Genomic DNA, 16,345 nt, shown 5'->3' on the forward strand with positions numbered 1-16,345 from the left:
CTGGTTAAAATAGTAATCCTACGCACCCCATCCTAATTTTCCTTCACAGCATTTATCACCATCTGACATACTACATTTTTATTGTCTTTCTCCACTACAGCATGAGCCCCATGAGACAAGGACTTTGTTTTTTCACTTTTATATCACTAGCACTCAGAACAATGTCTGGAACAAAAGAGGCACTCAGTTTTTTTATTTTTATGTATTTATTTATTTATTGAAGCAGAGTCTTGCTCTGTCGCCCAGGCTGCAGTGCAGTGGCACGATCTCAGCTCACTGCAAGCTCAGCCTCCTGGGTTCACGCCATTCTTCTGCCTCAGCCTCCCGAGTAGCTGGGACTACAGGCTCCCGCCACCATGCTCGGCTAATTTTTTTGTATTTTTAGTAGAGACGGGGTTTCACTGTATTAGTCAGGATGGTCTCGATCTCCTGACCTCGTGATCCACCTGCCTCGGCCTCCTAAAGTGCTGGGATTACAGGTGTGAGCCACCGCGCCCGGCCTGAGGCACTCAAATATTTTTTTCAGTGAATGGATTACTCTCACCTTATTAGTGTTGGAGAGTACTTGAGCTTTGGCATTCAGGCAGACGTGGATTTTAATTTTGACTCTTGCATTTATATGGGTGACCTTGGACAAACTCCCTTTACCTCTCTGGTAGTTAATTACTCATTGTTGAAGATATCAATTCCTGCCTTCAAGATGATTGCTTGTATTAATTAAGATAATATGTAGAAAGCCCCTAACACTGTCCCTGGCTCACAGTAGGTCTTCAAGAAATGGTAGCTATCATTGTATATTCTCTGCTCTGTGTATTCTACACTTCCTCCAGGCAAAGATGGAACTTCTCATTTCCACATCCGTTAGTAAGACAGGAATGAATGAACGACTTTTTTGGTTTTTTTTTTGAGACAGGGTCACGCTCTGTTACACAGGCTGGAGTACAGTTGTTACTGCAACCTGAAACCTCCTGGGCTCAAGGGATCATCCCACCACCTCAGCCTCCTGAGTAGCTGGGACCACAGCTGGCACCACTACACCTAGCTAATTTTTTGTTGTTGTTATTATTATTATTATTATTATTATTATTATTATTTGGGTAGAGACTAGGTCTCGCTATGATGCCCAAGCTGGTCTGAACTCCTGGGCTCAAGCAGTCCTCCTGCCTCAGCCTCCTAAAGTGCTGGGATTACAGGAGTGAGCCACTGCGCCTGGCTTTAATAACTTTTTTTTTTTTTTGAGATGGAGTTTTGCTCTTGTTGCCCAGGCTTGAGTGCAATGGCGCGATCTTGACTCACCGCAACCTCCGCCTCCCAGGTTCAAGCGCTTTTCTTGCCTCAGCCTCCCGAGTAGCTAGGATTACAGGCATGTGTCACCACACCTGGCTAATTTTTTTTGTATTTTTAGTAGAGACGGGGTTTTACATGTTGGTCAGGCTGGTCTCAGACTCCCAACCTCAGATGATCCACCCGCCTTGGCCTCCCAGAGTGCTGGGATTACAGGCGTGAGCCACCGTGCCCAGCCTTGAATAACTATTTTTAAATCATTTTTAAAGCACTCAATAATGAAAGCATTTTGACCTTTCTGTTTTGAGAGATTTTCAGCACATATTATTTTGTTAACCACCCCATTCACTATAGCAACTTCACCTTCCCTGTATTCTTGAAACATTTCTGTCTCCCAACTTAGGGTGGTCACGGCAGGAAGAGCAGTCTCCGAAAGCTCCCATTAGCAGATGCAGAGTTCAAACCCTCTCACTGCAGACACATCCCAGGGCCCTTCAGTTTACTTAGCAATGCATAATTTTCAAAGCACTTCCCCATTGATTTTCTTATTTTATTTTCACAGATACCATCTGCGAGGGGTTCAAGGAAGGGTTTAATTACTATCAGTATTTGGTAGGGATACTGAAAAGCTTAAATTATCAATCTCTGAGTGGGGGATGTAGTGAGGAAGTATGGAAACACCCATTAGGGTCGTGTGTGCTTGCTCACGTGCCTATAATCCCAACACTTGGGGCAGGAGTTTGAGACCAGCCTGGGCAACATGGTGAGATCACAGTCTCTGCAAAAAATAAAAAATTAGCCAGGCATGGGGGTGTACACCTGTAGTTCTAGCTACTCAGGAGGCTGTGGCAGGAGGATCCCCACACTACTGCACTTCAGTCTAGGCAACAGAGTGAGACCCTGTCTCCAAAAAAAAGAAAAATAAACTAAAATTAAAACAAACAAAAAAACCCCACCCATTAGAATCAGCTGGGACTCAGAGTGAATTCTGTATGGTCAATAACCAATCCAGGGCCAGGCACAGTGGCTAATGCCTATAATCCCAGCACTTTGGGAGGCCGAGTTGGAAGGATCACTTGAGGTCAGGAGTTCGAGACCAGCCTGGCTAACATGGTGAAACCCCGTCTCTACTAAAGATCCAAAAAATTAGCTGGGCGTGGTGGCACACGCCTGTAATCCCAGCTACTCAGGAGGCTGAGGCAGGAGAATTACTTGAACCCAGGAGGCGGAGGTTGCAGTGAGCCAAGATCGCGCCATTGCACTCCAGCCTGGGCGACAGGGCGACTCCGTCTCAAAAAACAAGCAAACACACAAAAAACTCTTAGGTCACATTTTAACAGATTTTCAACGCAGGATGGCTTCCTTTTGGTCTGCTCAGAAAGCAAAAATTTATATCAGGTTCCAATGACCCCACCTTGGCCCTAAGCTTCTAACTGTTGGGTTGGGAGACAGAGAACTCCAGTTTTAGTTTGTAGGAAGGTGACTGGGGGATATCTGAATGGGGTTTAGGAGGAGACAGAAAGTGAAGAATCAATGCAGTTGCTGTGGTCAGCTGCCTCTGGCATGGAGTTGGAGGCCATTTGGTGCTACACATTCTATAGGTTTCTGAGAAAAACTTTTCCAGAAAAAGAAAACAAAACAACAACACACACATACATTTTTAAACAAATAAGTAAATAGATAGTAGCTGGGCTTTTCACTGTTGGAGACAGAAGTTATAAATAGGGGAAAAAAGAAAGCTAAAATGAACCTTGTGGTATTGAATTGGAATCAGATGTATCAGCATAAACTCATGGCTTTAATTTTATTTTTACTTTATTTATTTTTGAGATGGAGTCTTGCTCTGTCATCCAGGCTGGAATGCAGTGGCGCGATCTTGGTCACTGCAGCCTCCGTCTCCCAGGTTCAAGTGATTCTCCTGCCTCAGCCTCCTGAGTAGCTGGGATTACAGCAATGTACCACCGCCCAGCTAACTTTTGTACTTTTAGTAGAGACAGGGTTTTGCCATGTTGGCCAGGCTGGTCTCGAACCAGCCTGATTGGTCTCAATTGGTTATTGACCATATGGTTTTGCCACGTTGGCCAGGCTGGTCACAAACTCCTGACCTCAAATGATCTGCCTGTCTCAGCCTCCCAAAGTGCTAGGATTACAGGTTAGAGCCACCATGCCCAGCTGTAAAACTCATGGTTTTTAAAAATAGATACAGACAGATCAATACAGAAATATAAATATGTAAGTATGTATGGGTTCATGTATTACATATATTACCTAGCCTCTGGGAGGGTCTAGAAGCAATTACACCCTAAAAATTGAACACACCTAACACCCAGACATAAACAGCATTCTCCAATAACCCAGAAACCAGTTACCCTTGGAGAATGGTTGTTTTCATGACTGGGCAGAGAAAATCCAAAATGAGTCAACAACATCGTATGTGCCAGGAAGTTAGGAAAGGCTCAAAACCAGATGCAGGCTTGTGAAAAGAACACAGGAGCCAGTGTGAAGGAGTTCATAATGACCTAAGTAGGAACAATTTAACTGAAAAGTAATGACCATATGGGGTTTTGATCCACAGAGTAAAACAAATATGATATAAATAATCAAATAAATAAATAGATAAATAGGGGAGGAATGAGGGAAGAGGCAGCTTTCTTTCTTTTTTTTTGAGACGGAGTCTCGCTCTGTTGCCCAGGCTGGAGTGCAGTGGCGCGATCTCGGCTCACTGCAAGCTCTGCCTCCCGGGTTCACACCATTCTCCTGCCTCAGCCTCCAGCTGGGACTACAGGCGCCCGCCACCATGCCCGGCTAATTTTTTTGTTGTTGTATTTTTAGTAGAGACGGGGTTTCACTGTGTTAGCCAGGATGGTCTCGATCTCCTGACCTTGTCATCTGCCCGCCTCGGCCTCCCAAAGTGCTAGGATTATAGGCGTGAACCACCACGCCCAGCCCGAGGCAGCTCTTTCTTACAGTGGAAGTTCAATCAATAAATGTAGAAGAAAGAGAGAAATAGAGAATTACCACTAGGTAGACACTGGAGTAATACAAATTTCAGGCTGGGCACAGTGACTCATGTAGTGACTAATGCCTGTAATCCCAGCACTTTATGAGGCCAAGGCAGTAGGAGGATCACTCGAGGCCAGGAGTTTGAGACCAGCCTGGGCGACAAAGTGAGACCCTGTCTATACAAAAATATAAAATAAAAAAATTAGCAGAGCAGGGTGGCACACACCTGTTGTCCCAGCTACTTGGGAGGCCGAGGCGGAAGGATTGCTTGAGCCGAGGAGGTCAAGGCTGCAGCAAGCCTTCATCGCACCACAGTGCTCCAGCCTGGGTGACAGAGCAAGACCCTGTCTCTAAAAACATAAATAAAAATAAACATTTCAGGCAAGATCCATAGATGATACTAAAATTAGTGGGTGACAAGGAGGAGAAACAGAATTTATATAGTCTCAAAAGTACTTCCTGCAGCCGGGCACGGTGGCTCACGCCTGTAATCCCAGCACTTTGGGAGGCTGAGGCGGGTGGATCACAAGGTCAGGAGTTCAAGACCAGCCTGGCCAAGATGGTAAAACCCTGTCTCTACTAAAAATACAAAAATTAGCCAGGCGTGCTGGCAGGCGCCTGTAATCCCAGCTACTCGGAAGGCTGAGGCAGGAGAATCACTTGAACCCGGGGGGTGGAGGTTGCAGTGAGCTGAGATTGCGCCACTGCACTCCAGCCTGGGCAACAGAGTGAGACTTTGTCTCAAAAAAAAAAAGTACTTCCTGCAAGATAATTATGAACTACAAAAACTTTACAGTGGGGAAAACCTGGCAGACACCAATTTAACTACATGATCAAAGGTAAATATCACCAGTAATAAGACATATACACAACAGACAAAATGAATCCCTTGATATGATGCACTGGGAAGAACACATCGTTTTTGTTCATTCTCATCAAGCATATATAACCTCATTCCAAACATGAGAAAACATCAGACAAACACATATTGAGGGATATTCTACAGATAACTGATTTATATTATTATTTGTATTAGTTTTCTATTGCTGCAAAACAAATCACCATAAACTGAGCAGCTTAAAACAATTGCCATCTAATATCTCACAGTTTCTATGGGTCTGGAGTCTAGCATATTCTAACTATGCTCTGCTCTGGGTCTGAAATCAAGGTGTCGGCCAGCTGCATTCACATCTGGAGGCTCGATTAGGGAAAGGTAGTTTTTCTTTTTGTTTTTTGAGATGGAGTTTCGCTCTTGTTGTCCAGGCTGGAGTGCAGTGGTGCAATCTGAGCTCACTGCAACCTCCACCTCCCAGGTTCAAATGATTCTGCTACCTTAGCTTCCCGAGTAGCTGGGATTACAGGTGCACGCCACCACACCCAGCTAATGTTTTTGTATTTTTAGTAGAGACAGGGTTTCACCATGTTGGACAGGTTGGTCTTGAACTTCTGACCTCAGGTGATCCACCCATCTTGGCCTCCCACAGTGCTGGGATTACAGGCATAAGCCACCATGCCCACCAGGGAAAGGTAGTTTTTCAAGCTGCCTTACACTGTTGGTTGAAATCATTTCCTAGCAGCTGTGGGACTGAGGCTGTATTGCTAGCCAGCAACAGCTGAGAACCTCTCAGCTCCTGGAAAAAACTCTCGGGTCTTTGCCATGTAACCACTTCCTTAGATTCTCTCATACTTGCAAGCAAGCTTCTCTGACTTCAGGAAGGGCCTGGTTATTTTAAAGGGCTCACCTGATTAGATCAGGCCCACCCAGATAATCTCTCTTTTGATAAGTCAAAGTGAACCGATAAGTAATGTTATCACGGGAGTGATATCCCATCACATTCACAGGTTCTGCCTGTACTCAAGAGTGTATACAAGGTATGTACATTCAGTGGTGGAAACCTTAGGGATCATCTTAGAATTCTGCCTGTCACAGTACTCTGCAAAAGTGTCAAGGTCACGAAAGATAAGGAAAGACTGAGAAGCTGTTACAGACTGGGGATTGAGAAGAAATAAATACTAAATGCACTGTGTAATCATGGATAGGACCAGGGAACAGAAAAGGGACATTAGTGGGAAAATTGATGAATTTCAAATAAATTCTAAGGTTTAGTTAATGATATTGTACAAATGTTAATTTCCTGTTCTTGATCATTGTATTATGGTTATATAAGATGTTCACATTGGGGAAGTGGAGTGGAGGATATAAGAGAACTCTTTGGGCTGTGCATGGCGGCTCACGCCTATAATCCCAGCACTTTGGGAGGCCGAGGCGGGCGGATCACAAGGTCAGGAGATGGAGACCATCCTGGCTAACATAGTGAAACCCCGTCTCTACTAAAAAATACAAAAAATTAGCCGGGCATGGTGGTGGGCGCCTGTAGTCCCAGCTACTCGGGAGACTGAGGCAAGAGAATTGCTTGAACTGGGAGGCGGAGGTTGCAGTGAGCCGAGATCGTGCCACTATACTCCAGCCTGGGCGACAGAGCAAGACTCCGTCTCAAAAAAAAAAAAAAAGAATTCACTTTCTGCTGATCCTACTGCATATTGCCATAGCACTGTCTTCAGGTCCACTCTTCTACAATTCTTCTTTGGAATAACTAAGACAAAATGATTTATTATTAATAATAACAGGAAGTTTTATTAAGTATTTTCTATGTTCCAGCCACTGTGCTGAGTAAGTGAACCACGTCATTATCTATATAAATGATCAGGTAAGTTTCTCCCAGGTTTGGTAGGCATGTTTTCCATGTGATCTCTCCAGTCAATGAAGGCACAATCCCTCAGTGATAGCAGGTAAACCACATCTGAGAAATCTTGGAGAAACTCATCTAAGCATTTTTCAAAAATAGAAGTTAACAGCTACTGAATATTGAGCATGTATTCTGAGTCTGGCATTGTGCTAATAAGCACTTTACATGAATAAACTCAATCCCTACATTAACACAAGTTAGAGACTAGTAGCATCACAGGCTTATGTGAGTCAGAGCCCAAAGTCTTAGCCATTACACAACTTTTCCTAACGAAAGAACTTGTGTGTGTGTGTGTATGTGTGTGTGTAAAGTCTTCTGCATTACTTTTTCTCAAAAATATTGAACACTTTCCTTATTCACAAATAGAAGATAGTAAATACAATTTAATCTTTTCCTGATAAAGGTTATTGCTATCCTGATTTTTGTATCACATGATAGATGTAGAACTCTTAAGCACTAACTCAAATCATGCTCTGAAAATAAACAAATCTCTTAATTGCCTCCTTTTCTTGTCATCTGTTTCTTTCCCATAGAATCAAAGTGTAGCATGTGGCCTCTGGGCAGGGTAATATGTCCTCTTATTACATTAAAGATGAGAATTTAGTTTGTGATAAATCTGGCACTTTATGTAAGTGGGGAAAATATTAATTATTTAATAAACAGTGTTGGGACAACTAGGTGGCCAACTGGGGAAAAAATAAATTAGATTTGTCTCACCCCTTCACCAAAATAAATGCCAACTGAATCAAAAGACTTCAATGTGAAAAAGAAACAATAAACATGCCAGTAAGAAAACATGAAGTGATTTTTCAAAATAACTTTGGAGTAGGGAAGCTTTCTAAGCACGACACAAAATTCAGACCCACAATAGCAAAGATTGATGTATTTGACTCTACAAGTAATTATTCTGATTGAAAAATACCATGAACAGTAAAAAATGTAAATGATAATCTGGGAAGAATATATTCACACCACAATGATGGAGGGTTAAGTAATACAGAGAACTCTTATAAAATATGAAAAAGACCTACAATGCAGTAAGTGAACAAAGACAATGCCTCTGCTAGCTTATGCAGTGCCTCTGGGAAAAGTAAAGAAAGCAGCCATCTCAGGATGAATTAGAAAAAGGGGCCCCTAAGCAGTGTACATGTCCCAGGGAGCAGCGTGCTGCCAGACTGCAGCCTCCACTTCTCCTATTGGTTTAGGCTTTTGAGTGGCACACGAACTGCATATCCAAACACAGCTGCCTGGGCAAAGGACTTGACCAAAGACCTCATGAGAAATGAAATATAAATCATATTTAAATATATGAAAATATGCTCAATACACCCATGACAAGAAACATACAAATTAAAACTATAGTGATCCATATCTTACAGCATATACAAAAATGAACTCAAAATGAATTATTGTCCTAAATGTAAAACCTAAGACTCCAAAATTTCTTGAAAAAAACATAGGAGAAAATCTCTGTGGCTTTGGATAAAGCAGATTTCTTAGATACAACATGAAAAACACAATGCATAAAAGAAAAAAAAAGATCAATTTGACTTCATCAAAATTAGGAACTTTTGCTCCTCAAAAGCCACTGTTAAGAGAATGGATAAGCTGCAGAGTGGAGAAAATATTTGTAATTATATATCCAGTAAGGGACTTACATCAGAATATGAAAAGAATTCTCAAAACTCAATGATAAGAAAACCACCCAATTTTTATGTTGGAAAAAAGATTTGGAGAGATAACTTCTTACTGTCAAATAAGAACACTAAAAAACACCCTCAATATCATTACTCTTTAGAGAAATAAAAATTAAAACCATGAATTATATATGTATTAAAATGTCTAAGATTAAAAAGACTGGCCGTACCACATGACGATGTGGAGCAACTGGAACTCTCATATACTGCAGAAGGGGAATGTGAAATGGTACAACCACTTTTGAAAACAATTTGGCAGTTTCTTTAGAGGTTAAACAAGCACATACCATATGATCCAGTCATTCCAACTTTTAGATTTATTATCCAAGGAAAACAAAAACATATGCTCACACAAAGACTTGTACATGAATGTTCATAGCAACTTTGTAAAAGCTACAAACTAAAAATATTACCAAAACACCAGGGGTTTGGTCTAGGTCCAGGGAGGGTCCTGCTTCTTCCATATACTAGAGGTTTGGTCTAGGTCAAGGGTTTGGTCTAGGTCAGGGGTGTGGCTTAGGTCAGGCCTGCTGCTCCCCTTTCTTGGTGCTACAGCCTAGAAGATGGGAGCTCAGCCTCAAATCCATCTCCCTGACTGATTAAAACTAGGGGTTTATACATCAGGGAAGAAATGTAACAATGTGTAAAAAAAACAGGAACTAGGGAGGGGCAAAGGAAGCAATCATAATGAATGAGGGGTTGTCATCTGGTGCTGTGATCCATTGAGTTTCAGTTCTTTGATACTTTTTCCAGAGGCCTGAAGGTTGTTTCCTGAGGAAGGAACTCAGATAAAACAAATATAAATTTCAAGCTTTAAGATCAGGAGGGTCAATTTCTATGTTTATCAAAAAGAACCATCTTTGGGACTATTGGATTGGTTTCAAAAACAACCTAAACTTCTATCAATACATAAAAGGATAAACAAATTGTGGTATATCCATACAATGGAGTGTGACTCAGCAATAAAAAGGAACTATTGATATGCACAATGACATGGATGAACCTCAAGATATTAATGCTGAATGAAGCAAGTCAGTTCTACAAATAAATAAGCAAGCAAGCAAACACAGACTACACATTGTATTATCCAATTTTATAAGATTCTAGAAAATAAAAGCAAATACTGTATATAGTAACATAAAGCAGAACAGTGATTGCATGGGGATGATAGGATTACAGGGGTAGTGGGAGGAAGGGTTTACAAAGGGGCACAAGAAACTTTTGGGAGTGATGGATATAGTCATCTTGATTGTGGTGATGGTTTCAGAGGGGTACATATGTCAAAATTCATCAATTTTACACTTTAAACGTGAAATTTACTGTATGTCAGTTATACTTCAATAAAGCTGTTTCAAAAAGCTATAATGAGATATAGTTCACCTCAGACTGGCATATATACTGCATGTATTATTACGTATTATATATGTGTGTATATATATATATAAAAAAACTGTGTGGCAAGTTTGTAAAGAAAAAACACTCATATTGTTGCTGGAAATGTTAATAGGTACAACTTCAATGGAGGGCTAATTGATAATATCAAAATATTGGAATTTAAAATCTAGATATACTTGCAGGTGTATAAAATGAGGAATGGTTTGAGATATTTGTAAGAGAAAGAGATGAGAAGCAATCTGAATGTCCATCACTGGGACATTGGTCAAATACATTAAAGCTAAACAATGGAATATTTTTTTAAACAGGGTAACACTGTTTTAATATGGAATGCACTGAGATATTTTAGGTACAAAAAAATTCAAGGTGCAGAACAGTTGTATACAACCACTGGTGTTATTTGAAATATATATCTACTTGGCCAGGCGCAGTGGCTCATGCCTATAATCCCAGCACTTTGGGAGGCCGAGGCGGGCCGATCATGAGGTCAGGAGATCGAGACCATCCTGGCTAACACAGTGAAACCCCGTCTCTACTAAAAATACAAAAAAAAAAAACAAAAATTAGCCGGGCGTGGTGGCCAGTGCCTATAGTCCCAGCTGCTCGGGAGGCTGAAGCAGGAGAATGGCATGAACCTGGGAGGTGGAGCTTGCAGTGAGCCGAGATCGCGCCACTGCACTCCAGCCTGGGCTACAGAGCGAGACTCCGTCTCAAAAAAAAAAAAAAAAAGAAATATACATCTACTTATGTGGTTTTATACCTAGGATATCCCTAGAAGGATATCCATCCCATGTGTATAATAAAAATTGTTGCCCATGGGTTGGGCAAAGTGGGGCTGGAGGAAAAGGGACAGAAGTAGGGAGGGAAGAAGAGTTTACTTTCCACTGTATACTTGAATTCTGTTCTATATGTACATATTACATATTCAATCCAATCAACCAATCCCTATTATTTCTATATCAATATTAACTTTAAACTACTTCTGCCATCAGGTAGAGGGAGTGCTTTTAATTTCACCCAGACTGCCACATTTTTTCTCAAGTAGAGACACTGACATCTTGTGGGCTTTTGGGATAATGCAGTGAAATAGCATTAAAATCAGCATATTCACCATTCCATTCCATTCCACTCCACTCCATTCTTCTCAACAAATTATTTGGCATTCAATGCCTATGCTGGGCTTTTGTCCAACTCTCTAAAGCTTACAAAGTTTCAATAATATTCAGCCTCATTTATTGAGCACCTGTAAGGCATGGGTTACTGAAACTGTAGTCATGAAGAAGCCATGGAGCTCTGGAGGGGCATGCAGACAATAGGCCATGTCAGCAGAGAGTGGTGAGTGCCACGATTGAGATAATTCTGGTGTCCCTGGGAGCACATAGCAGGCCGAGTGGTCAGAGAAGGCTTCCTGAAGGAAGTGACATCTAAGCTGAGCTCTGCAGGAGGAGCTAGAATTGACCAGACGAAAGGGATTAGAGTAGCTGATGTAGGGTGGGGCACTTGGAGAATAGGGTCACTGTAGGTAAAGGGAACCCTACGGGCAAATGAGCAGAGGCAAGAGTGCAATTCTTTTTTTTTTTTTTTTTTTTTTTTTTGGCAATGCATGTTTGAGGAACTGAGTGTTCAGTGTGGATTAAGTGTAGAGTGGGAGGGGCTAAGAGGGGATAATGAGGCTGAACCAGAGGGGTTAAGTAACTTACTAGGTTCTCCCAGCAAGTACTTAGTGCACCAAGAATTTGAACCCAGGGCTAAATGACTTAACCATTTTCTCTTATACTCATCATGAAGACTTTGCTCCACGAGCCTTTACTAGACCCCATACCTACTGCCACTCTGCTTCTTCCAACTGGGCACAAAGCTTAGCCAACTGCTTTCCCTCTCTTGCTCCTTATTTCCCTCTCCTTCCTTCCTTCCACATTGCTTGTTTTCTGCAGCCTTGGTGCTAGGGAGAAGACAAAGAAGGCACTTTGGGTCAGGAGGTGATAATTCAGATCTCAGAGGAACTGTCCACTCTGCTCATGTTGATAGATAAAGCTGATAGATGAAAATGATTCCTGCATCAGAGCCTCTCTCCGTCTCTCCAGCTTAGTAGAGCAGGGTGGGGCCTGGGGTGGGGATGGTGGATGAGCCCTGGCATTGAAAGCTGCGTCTCTCGGTAGTAGCCCTCTGTCTGTTCATGGGCAAATAAATGTGTGTACGTGTTTACTGAGTGCTTACTATGAGCAAGACTCTGCTTTTGCTGCTTATGCTACATTAATTCCAACAACAATCCTATGAGGAAGAGATTCTCTCCACTTTACAGATTCAAAAAACCCAAAATGGAGCAGCCTTGCTAGTGAAGTATGCAGCATGTCAGTCTCAAAAAAAAAAAATTATATATATATATATATATATATATATATATATATATTAAGTAATTTGGCCGGGGTCACCTAGCTTGTAAATGGCAAAAATGGGGCTCAAATGGTCTGAATCCAAAGCCCAGACTGTTTACCACTACAAAATCCCAGCTCCTAGGAAAAAACAAAGATCCACATGTGATAGATATCCTTGAAGTTTGCCTAAGGTATGGAGGAAGAGAAGAATTGAAAGTATAGTCAACACAGTGCTGAGCCAATATGATACATTCTGAGCTGTGATGTGTGCGAGGGTGCACTCTCACATAACTGAACCAAAGGCACAAACAAATGAAAGGGAGGAAGGAAAACTCCAGGCAGGAAGGAATTCCCAGATGCTCAGCTGCACAGATGGCTCTTCCTTGAGAGCTAATGGGATGACCACCATCACTCCTTTTCCAAGCTTGAAGGCTCCCAGTCTTTCTAACTGGACAGGCATAAGACAAACTCTTTTTTCTTCTTCATTCATCTGAGATATTGGACAGCCTTCAAATATAACCTTACTAGAATGCTGACAAAATAACAAAACCTTAAAAAGCAAAGGGACAAGTGTAATTCTAGAGCACATATTTTTGATAGAACGGCGAGTGAGTGAATTCTGGCCATAGATGTGCTGGCTGGGCCCTCTGGTGGGCAATGAAACTTCTACTCTTTCCCTTCCCTCCACCCCATATCTGTTTTGCTTGGATGATGGAGCAAGCTACTTTGTCTCCTGTCACAGGATGGGTTCTCTGGAAGCAGAAGCTGAGATAGAGTTGTGGGTGCAAGATGGTTATTAGGGACCAATATCTGTGAGGAGAAGCGGGAGGGAGCAGGATTGGGCAGAGGAAGAAACTGAACTGTGATGCAGACCTGGCCAAGGCTTGGCCAATTGTATTAGTCTGGCCAAGGCTTGGCCAACTGTATTAGTCCATTCTCACGCTGCTATGAAGAAATACGCAAGACCGGGTAATTTTTTTTTTTTTTTTTTTTTTTTTGAGACGGAGTCTCGCTCTGTTGCCCAGGCTAGAGTGCAGTGGCACGATCTCGGCTCACTGCAACCTCTGCCTCCCGGGTTCACGCCATTCTCCTGCCTCAGCCTCCGGAGTAGCTGGGACTACAGGCGCCTGCCACCATGCCCAGCTAATTTTTTTTTTTTTTTTTTTTTTTTTAGTAGAGACGGGGTTTCACTGTCAAGATGGTCTCGATCTCCTGACCTCATGATCTGCCCGCCTCAGCCTCCCAAAGTGCTGGGATTACAGGCGTGAGCCATCGCGCCCAGCCAAGACTGGGTAATTTATAAAGGAAAGAGGTTTAATTGACTCACAGTTCCTCATTGCTGGGAAGCCCTCAGGAAACCTAATCATGGCGGGAGGGGAAGCAATCACGTCCTTCTTCACGTGACGGCAGGAGAGAGAAGAATGAGAACCGAGCAAAGGGGGAGCCCCTCATAAAAGCATCAGATATCATGAGAACTTACTATCACGAGAATAGCATGGGGGGAACTGCCCCCATGCTTCAATTACTTCCCATTGGGTCCCTCTCATGGCACGTGGGAATTATGGGAACTACAATTCAAGATGAGATTTGAGTGGCGACACAGCCAAACCATATCAACAACCCAGAGTTACTCCAGAGTATTGACTGTCGGAGCGGTTCTGCATCAGACTAAGTGGCTGAGCCCCTATAATCCTTTTCTGTTCCCCTGACCTCCAACCTAGCTCAGTCACCAGCAAGGGCTGCTGAAGCAGACCCTGAAAGAGCTCACGGCAACAGTCTGTCTGCTGACTACATTCTCTAAGCCTGGGCAGCAAGTCTTTCCTTGAAGATTGATGTGAGCAGTACATGTCTATGACCACCAACATTTTTAACATCGTTCATTCACTGATTGATTATTCAATGTGTTGGGTGCTAGCCACCATGTTGGGTGCTAGGGGACAGAAGAGGATACAGGGATGAAGCAGAAGTGGATCCCACCCTCAAGTTTGGCCTAGTGGGGGACTCGGATCACTATGGATTAGGGCAGTGAATTCAGAAGGCAGGAGAATACCTAGACAGGGTCATTGCTCCTACTTAGGCAACCTCTGCTCGGGGTCCCTCTCAGTAGAACTTTTCCAAAAAAAGTAGTTCACATTTGGCCGGGTGCAGTGGCTCACGCCTGTAATCCCAGCACTTTGGGAGGCCGAAGCGGGTGGATCACGAGGTCAGAAGATCGAGACCACCCTGGCTAACACGGTGAAACCCCGTCTCTACTAAAAATACAAAAAATTAGCTGGGCGTGGTGGTGGGCGCCTGTGGTCCCAGCTACTCAGGAGGCTGAGGCAGGAGAATGGTGTGAACCCGGGAGGCGGAGCTTGCAGTGAGCCGAGATCGTGCCACTGCACTCCAGCCTGGGCGACAGAGCAAGATTCTATCTTCCAAAAAAAAAAAAAGCACCAAGTTATGACACTATTTATTATTATTATTATTACTTTTTTTTTTGGCAGATGCCAAAATCTTGGTGTTTCCTGAATTTGCAGCCCTTTTCTGTACAGGCCTATGACTGCAAAAGAAAGGCACTCCCTGCCAGGTGCACTGGTTCATGCCTGTAATCCCAGCACTTTGGGAGGCCAATTACTTTTCTTCTATAGAGAATCTACTCTTCTGTGCCATCAAAAACTCAGGATGCACGGGACAGAAGGGAGGGAGTGGTGGGAGACGGGGCTGAAAGGTAGGCTGGAATTAGCTTGTGAGAAGCCGTATGAGCAATGCTAAGGAATTTAGAATTGATTTACTGAGGAGGTGATCACACTTCAGATGACTGGTTATTGTGATGGGGGTTTAGTGGATAGCAAGAAGGTATCAGATCAGAAAAACAAGCCAGATTTTGGGGATGTGAAAAGGTTCTTAATAGGTAGCAAGGATAGGTAGCAAGGAGAAGACATGAGAATTTCCATGGAGTTTGGATGCAACAACAAGAGCACCATTAATTCGTAGGAGTGCCTTTCTTTCTTTCTTTCTTTTTTTTTTTTTTTGAGACAGAGTCTCACTGTGTCGCCCAGGCTGGAATGCAGTGGCGTGATCTCGGCTAGCTGCAACCTCTGCCTCCCGGGTTCAAGCGATTCTCCTGCCTCAGCCTCCTGAGTAGCTGGGACTACAGACGCGTGCCACCATGCCCAGCTAATTTTTTGTATTTTTAGTAGAGACAGGGTTTCACCGCGTTAGCCAGGATGGTCTCGATCTCCTGACCTCGTGATCTGCCTGTCTCTGCCTCCCAAAGTGCTGGGATTACAGGCGTGAGCCAGTGCACCCAGCCAGGAGTGCCTTTCTTTTGCAGTCATGGGCCTGTACAGAAAAGGGCTGCAAATTCAGGAAACACCAAGATTTTGGTGTCTGCCAATTCTTTAACATACCTTCCATCAGGATGTGGGGTCTTTGTCCCTTCCCTTGAATCTGGGAAGGAGTTGTGATTGCTTAAATAGAATAAGGCAGAAGTGACGCCATGCCATCGTCCAGGCTCAGGTCTTAAGACACTAGTAACTTTCACTTCCTGTCTTTTGAGATGTGTGCTCTTGGAATCACGAGGAAGTTGGCGTTGACCCATGGTGAAGCCTATGTGGAGAGGAACTGAGGACCTTGGCCTACAGCCTTAGCTGAGCTCTTAGGTGACAGCCAGCCCCTGCTTGCTAGCCATCTTGGAAGAGGATTCTCCAGCCCCAGTCAAACCACCCCAGCTAATGCTGTGTGGTACAGAGATGAATCAGCCCCATCAAACATTGCCCAGATTGCAGATTCATGAGCAAAATAAGTGATTATTGTTGCTATAAGTCATTAAGCTTTGAGTAAGAGTTTGTTACTGTCTATT

Source organism: Pan troglodytes, chromosome 9 (assembly GCF_028858775.2).
Source record: "Pan troglodytes isolate AG18354 chromosome 9, NHGRI_mPanTro3-v2.0_pri, whole genome shotgun sequence".
Lineage (NCBI taxonomy): Eukaryota > Metazoa > Chordata > Mammalia > Primates > Hominidae > Pan > Pan troglodytes.